The sequence below is a fragment of the Tasmannia lanceolata genome, unplaced genomic scaffold, assembly GCF_043159265.1.
Source record: "Tasmannia lanceolata isolate RefF3 unplaced genomic scaffold, GAP_Taslan_0.1 ptg000018l, whole genome shotgun sequence".
In the NCBI taxonomy this organism is placed as follows: Eukaryota; Viridiplantae; Streptophyta; class Magnoliopsida; order Canellales; family Winteraceae; genus Tasmannia; species Tasmannia lanceolata.
Window position 1 is genome coordinate 61,775,798 of NW_027518695.1, and position 7,723 is coordinate 61,783,520.

Sequence of the window (7,723 nt, forward strand, 5' to 3'; positions counted from 1 at the left end):
CAACCACTTATGTAATGACAAGGCATTTAATTTCTTAGTTTTGCTATAAATGATATATAAATGACTTTAAGTACCAAATAATCTAGCAAAAGCCAATTTTGTCCAAACTATAGTTCAAATATGAAAGATATACTCTTATGGGTTTAACTTGAACTCATGGGCAATGAAGAGGTTGATATTCATGTAAGATCAATCATGGTTTTCACATTAAGTGCTCTATTGTGATTTTACATGTGGATGACTGCTAAGTGCAAAAGGATCTAAGTCTTAGTGAGTGCACTTAGAGTAGTATATATAGATACACAAGAATCAAACACTATAAGTCTATAGTATCTATATGTGTTTCTTTTGAAAAAGATGTGATCATTAAAACACATATGAGGCTAGATGCAAGGAAATAATAATGTGACATCTAGCATCCAAATAAACACAATTGATATAGTATTTAATCTTAAGACTAACTAGATACATGGAAATCAAGCATATTGTATCTAGAAGCATAGTTTTCATAAAATTTAACAATTTTAGCACAACATAGACTAGATATCAATTGGGATATCTAGGGAACCTTTTCCAATAGATTTTACACTTAAATATAGCATGTCAAAGTCTTATTGTAAATAAGTTTAAGCACATAGACTTTAAATTCTAAGAAGAGATTTTTCATTTAAGCACAAGCATGTATAGATACATGGAATCAAAACAAGAATAAGCACATTGTATCTATTCAACCAAATTTCTCAAATGATATTCAAGTAATAGTACATACCCTAAAATCAACAAAGCATGTAGAATGCCTCAAGTAGGGGATTTTGGAACCCAAACCATCTTGGGCCTAACTAAGTTTGTGTGATGTAATGAGTCTTTTCTAAGCCACACAAACTTAGAGCTTTTTACAAATCTAAATCTACATCTAGATTTGTAATGTCCTAATCTACCACAATAATCACAAGACATGGAAGAATAGGTAAAAGGACTAGATGAAAATGATGAACTACAAGAATGCATATGGTGACAATTATGTTTAGCTTTTTCTTCTTATAGACAATAGTTTTCCAACTCAAGTTTCTCATTCTCGATTTTCAAATTAGTTATTTTCCTTTTTAAGTTTATTGATTCAAGAGATGAGAAAACTCTATTTCTATTTTCTTCTTCATTGATAACTTTAAGTTTTTCCAATAAATCAAGGTTTTTCTTTTCAAGTTCAATGTTATATTCAATTAATTTCTTTTCTTCATTTTGTAAATTTTACATATTCATTTTGAAGATTTTTAAGTTCTTTTGAAATTGATTTGAGAGATTTTTTAAGTGATTGATTCTTTGTGGTTTGTAGTTCAAATTGATCATTAAGTTTAACATAGTTATTCACAAGATCTTCATAATTAGGAGGCACAAAACCATCTAACTCATCATCACTTAAATCACCATTTTCTTCATTTGGATTTTCAAAAGCGATCAAGCAAATATTTTCTTTGAAAATATTTTCTAATGAAATCCAAATTTCTTTAGCATTTTTTCATGAAGAAACTTTTTCAAATAGATGTGAGGGCAATGAGCAATATAAGGAAATCATGGCGTTTGAGTTAAGAGAAAATAATCTTTTATCATAATCAGTAATTCTCTTAGATTTGGAATTTAAAACAAAGCCATTTTCAATTGATTTAAGCAAGTCTTTATCTAGACTCTTTAGATAAGACCTCATATGGATCGACCAAGATCCATAGTTGGTTCCATCAAAACAAGAAAGTTTAGAAGCCATTAGGTTGCCAATATAGATCTTTTCTCTTGAAGAAATTTGAAAGTTCAAAAATCTATATAAGAGCCTTTAGCTCTGATACAAAGTGAAATCCCACTAGGCAACCCAAGAGGGGGGTGAATTGGGTTTCTTTAAAACACTTATTCTCTTTAAAAACTCTTTACCAAAATTATCCTAGTTTTAACTTTTCTCAATTAAGTTAGTTTGATTAATTAAGCTTCATAGTAATGATGTAAACTTTATTCCCTAGTTGATTTTATAACTTGATTAGAATGATGAGAGGCTTAATTAGCAAGAGATGAATATGCAATTTCAACTTAAGTGCTAATCACTCACTCAAGCAAGGATATGAATATTAAAGCACCTACAAGAGAGAGTAAGAGAGATGTGTACCAATCACCAATCAAGAGGAGGTAGAGAGACAAGAGGCTTTGACACAATGGCTTTTATAGTGGTTCGGTCTTAAACCCAAGACCTACTCTACTCTTCTCAAGTTTGCTCTCCTTTATGTATCCATTATCTTCCAAGGAACTTAAATACGGCGTTCCTTTCGCCTTGTACAATCCGAGCGTCCAAGCTCCAAGAGTCTTAAATACGGCGCCCTTTGTTGCCAAATACAATTAAGAGACGAAGATGTTGCTCACTTGCCTCTAGATAGGCTAACACAAAGTAAAGCTCACAATGCACTCTCAAAGATGATTACAAGTAATGCCTAAACCAATCTCAAATGATTTTCTCAAATCAAGGCACAAGAGGTTGGTGAGAGAAAATTAACCCAAAAATAGTTTCAAGTAGTTTTCTAGGGTTCTTTAGAGTTGGAGCATATTCATGTAGTGTTTTGGACCATTTGAATGGGTATATATGAAGTCCCAACTCCGAGGCACGGCGGTCGCCCACCCTTATCGGACTCTTATTTTGAAATTCAAATTTCATACCGGTGCGGTCAACCGGCCCAATGGTGGTCACCCGACGAGGGCAATCTGTTTGATACAAATTTGGCTCAAAAACACTGTCGCGGTCGACCGGACCCATGGAAGTCGACCGCTCAACCATACTGGATTGTTTCTGTCTAAAAGATAAATGTATCCACGGTCGCCCGGCTTACCCCTGTCGACCGGCCCGATAAATTTCGAGATGCCCTGGAATTTCAGTTAGCATCCTGCGGTCGCCCAGTATAGCCCGGTCAATCGGCCCTGAGTAAAATTCTATTTTTAACTTTAAAAACCAGGGGCTTTTGGGCTATGGTCTTTGGGCTTAAGTCCAAGGTTTTCAAACACATTTCTAGGTGTGTGTGTTGATGGTTTTCAAAGATGTAAATGTTAAGTATGAAAACCATTTTGAAAACCTTTTGAGAGTGCTTTTAAACATAAAATCAAGTGGACTCCAAATACATTCTAATAGTGTATACCATTGAGTCTTCTTGGAATGTCTTGGCTCCTTTGCACTTCCTCGGACTTCTTCATCTTGAGAGTGAACATCTTGAACTTTGTCTTGGCTCTTGTGACTTCCTCCAATCTTCAAATCATGTTGAAAGGTGCATGAGGAGTCATCAAGGCATATTCATCTCCAAGCTTCTTCTTGACACTTGTTGGGAACTTGTAGGATCTTCATGATGAGCTTCATGACTTGAACATCTTCAAATGAGGATGTCTCAATTGTAGGTGCAAGCTCTTGATCAATATGAGTGTAGATCCACAAGCTGTGTTGTGTTGAGTTGTGTAATGACGATATAACATATCAAATTCCTATGTAGAGCACAACATCTCCAAGAGACACATTAATCTGACAATGCTAATCAATTTGTGTTTGCTAGCATCAAAACAAGAAGATAAGGTGAATGATTGAACCCATGGGAACCCTTGGGCTTACAGATTCTTTTGGAGAGAAGAGCCATCTTCGAGTTTAAGTTTTCCATACTTAACTCTCTATCACTGTCATCTTCATCACTGTGAACTTTGGCTTTGAAAGCCACATCCTTCTTATTTAATTCTTCCTTCTTCTTTCTTTCTTTTGCTTTCCCTCTTCTTCATCTTCATTTCATGGGTGATTAGGTTCCCCATGAGATCGTCAAGTTGAAGGGTATCCAAGTCTTTTGATTGCTCAACCGCCGTGATCATTGGATCCCAAGAATCCCGGAAGCATCTTAGGAGTCTTTGGACCAATTCATAATTTGTATATGTCTTTCCTAGGGGCATTCAACTCATTTACAATGTTAGTAAACCTTGTGAACATGTTAGAGATAGACTCTCCTTCATGCATCTCAAAAGCCTCAAAATTACTAATAAGCATATTAATTTTATATTTCTTCACTTGAGTTGTCCTTTCATGGGTTGTCTCAAGCGTGGTACAAATTTTCCTAGCCGTCTTACAAGTTGATAATCTATTGAATTCTTCGGGAGAAAGAGCACAAAATAGTAGTGTCACTCCTTTGGCATCCAATGTAGCCTTTCTCTTGTCGGCGGGACTCCATTCCTTCTTATCCGTTGTGGGTTCAATGTACCCATCTTGGACTAGATCCCAAATTTCAAAATCTACGAATTTTAAATAAAAGGCCATTCTAATTTTCCAATTTCTGTAGTTTAGCCCATTAAAATACGGATGTCTATTTGAGGCATGACCCTCAATATACCCAGAGGGAGCTACCGGAGGAGGAAGGGGCTTAGATGAGGATGGAGGAGGGTCGGTTGCCATGGATCTTTCTCTTGTAGATTTTATGATCTAAAATCTCTATAAGAGCCTTTTGCTCTGATACCAAATGAAATCCCAATGGGCAACACACAAGAGGGGGTGAATTGGGTGTTTTAAAATATTTCTATTCTAAATAGTGAGGCTATGAAATTAATCTAGTTGGTTCTAACTCTTGTTCAAAATTATATTCAAATAGAAAATGGAAAGAGATTACCAATCACACCACAATAGAGATGAGAGGAAGCAAGGAGACCACATAGTGATTTTATAGTGGTTCGGTCACAACTTGATCTACTCCACTACCCAAGTACTTGGTCTTTCCTTGGGATTTTCTCCACTATGGCAAGACTCCTCAACGCCGCCTCACAAAGCGTGTACAAGCGATCACCGCCTCCACAAGGGGACACACCCTTGTATTACAACTTCGCCTCTAAGGACGTTCTTCTTCGTTGCACCGTGGCCTTGAAGCAAGAAACTCTTCTTTACGATTCCAAATACAAATAGAAGAAGGAAGAAAGAAAATGAAAAGCTCTCAAGCCTCTTTAAGGCGAATACAACTTTCAAAGCTTACAAGACTCCCAATGATTGAAACTAAATGCTTGGGGGAGTACCTCTTGGCAAGAAATGAATGCAAGTTTGAATGCTTAAGAGATTTGATGAAAAATCCTTTCGATTTTGAAAGAGAAAAGCTCTAGGGTTTGATAATGATTCAAAAGGTGTAAATGAGGGTCTTTGATGGGGTGTAAATAGCCCTAGTTCATTTGAGAAGAATCAAGGGCAAAACTGTAATAAAACTGGGTGGTTGCACCTACCCACTACAGACCGCAACGACTCTTTCACGATACCGGCGCGGTCAACCGAGCCACTGCCGTCGCTCGCCCTTATCGGGAGCCTATTTTTATTTTCAAAATTTTTATCGTCGCGGTCGACCGAGGTCAACGCGGTCGCCCGCCGAGGGCTATCTGTTCGAAAAATATTTTGGCTTGAAAACAATATCACGGTCGTCCGCCCAAGACTAATTCAAGATTTGAAAGTTTAAGTTTAAAAACATTAAGCGGTCGACCGAGGGTGATGCGGTCGACCACCGAGACCAACCTGGATGATTTCACAATTTTGAGAAATCATTCTGTGGTCAACCGGTATTGTCCCGGTCGACCGGCTCGATAAAATTCGAGATGTCCTGGAATTCCAGGTTGCATCCCGCGGTTGCCCGGCCTATCCCGGTCGACTGGCCCTGTGTTAAAAATCTAGTTTTGAAATATTCGTTTGAGGGACTTTGGGGCATGGTCTTTAGGCTTTAATCATGTGTTTTCAAATATATTAATGCACTTAGAAAAATGGTTTTAAAGATTATTTGAAAACATCAAAACATGCAAACACTAAATGCTAAGAGGACTCTCATGCATTCTAAAACTATACCCTTGAGTCTTCTTGATCTTCAATCTTGTTGGGCGCTTGCATGAGCTTCTCCTTGTCTTGAGATAGTCTTTGAACATATTCTTGTGCTTGTGGCTTCCTTGATTCTTCGATACACCATACTGCTTGAAGGATGATCACCAAGACTTGACTTTCTCCAAGATTAGCCCTTGTTCTTCTACCTTCAAGTGTTGACATGAATGAAACCTGTCTAAATCACAACACTAGAGAAGCCATTAGCAAACTACCATCAATTTGAGTTTGTTGATAATCAAAACAAGAGAGTGATGTACCCTTGGGCTTACAATAATATATTTAAATTTATATCATCCCCCTTTAAAAAAATGAAATGAAAATAAAAAACAATCAAAATGGATATTCATTCCCTTTGTTCTTGCCCAAGACACCCCTTTTTGGAAAAAAATATGGCCATGAATGACATGAAATGGGGTTGGCTGTAAATAAAAGGCGTCGGGTATATTACTGTTTAGCGTTGTTCTTACCTCCAAACCACCCCAATGCATAAAAAATTCATGAAAAATATGTTGTGAGGGTCTGTCCAGGGAAGAAAAAGGGCAGGTATATTTGTTTAGGGGAGACACTTTACCCAGAACACTAAAGTGGGCTGTCCTAAAGGAAAGAAGGGTCGAATTAGGGCTTCGAGGCGGAGTTTTTGTTGAAGGAAAACCTTAGCCACGAGAGAGAGAGAGAGAGAGAGAGAGAGGAGAAAGGGAGAGAAAAGGGGGTTTTGGCCTTCTACTCCTTCACTTCCTCTACCATTGTTCTCACCCATAACCCTCCCCATTTCTACGATCTTCTTCACTCTCACCATTACCAGATCTTATCCCCATCTCTTTCAGTCCTTGAAACAAAAGGGGTTAGGACTGTAGTGTTTAGGTCCCTTTTATTTTTGGCAAAATCTCTACACAGAGAGTAGAGAAAGAACTGGTCGTCTCTTTGTTTTGCTGTTCGACCTGCCTCTGTTTCCTTTTTCTTCTTTTTGTCAGATCGATCCTTGTTCTTTACTTATCTGCTTTGGGATTGGCTTTTTTTTTGTTAATCTGTGATCTGTAGTGTTGTTCGTATTTCATGCTTCCCCCATTTTTGGTTTTACTGTTGTCTTTTATGTACATCGATTGCTCTTTTTCTTTAGTCACATGGTTTTGTGTTTTGGGCTCTTGTTTGATCGATAACAGTGATTTTTGTCTAGGAAAATTGTCCTTTTAACTTCATCTTGAGTCTACGATTATTGTGTTCTCTTCATGATTTTGGGGTTTTAATATGATTTATTTTCACAATTCAGATCTTGACTACCCAGCCTGTTAGGGTGAAAACATCTACCGTGGAAGGCTTTTGGGCGGAAATTGCAAAAAAGCATTCATCTCAATTTTTCAGTGGCATTGCCGGCCACCTTCACCTTTCCAGCACCATCGGACACTACTTTTACTTTGTTTTCCACATAAACCCAGTACTTCTCTTCTCCTTCCTTCATTCCCAAAACCTACAACCCTCAAAACCCTTACCTTACCCAAACCCACCTACTAAACCTGCTGGAAATCAACCCTCAAAACCCTCACCTAACCTCCCATAGCCTCAAATTCCATTGGCAAACCACTTCCAAGATCGTCCTGCTAACCCCTCCACTAGAAATCCACCTTTAGACTCCCATATACCGTATCTGTTGAAGAGGAACTTCTTCGTCCACCCCTTCATCTCAAATTTCCCTTCCCCTGCCTCCAAAACACCACTCGAATCAGAAATTTTTTCCCATTCCCATCCTTTATTATCCCATTTTCTGTTTCCCATTCCTTTGCCACCCTCTCATTGCATCCAAACAGTGCCTTCTTTCTTCTCTCCAACGCT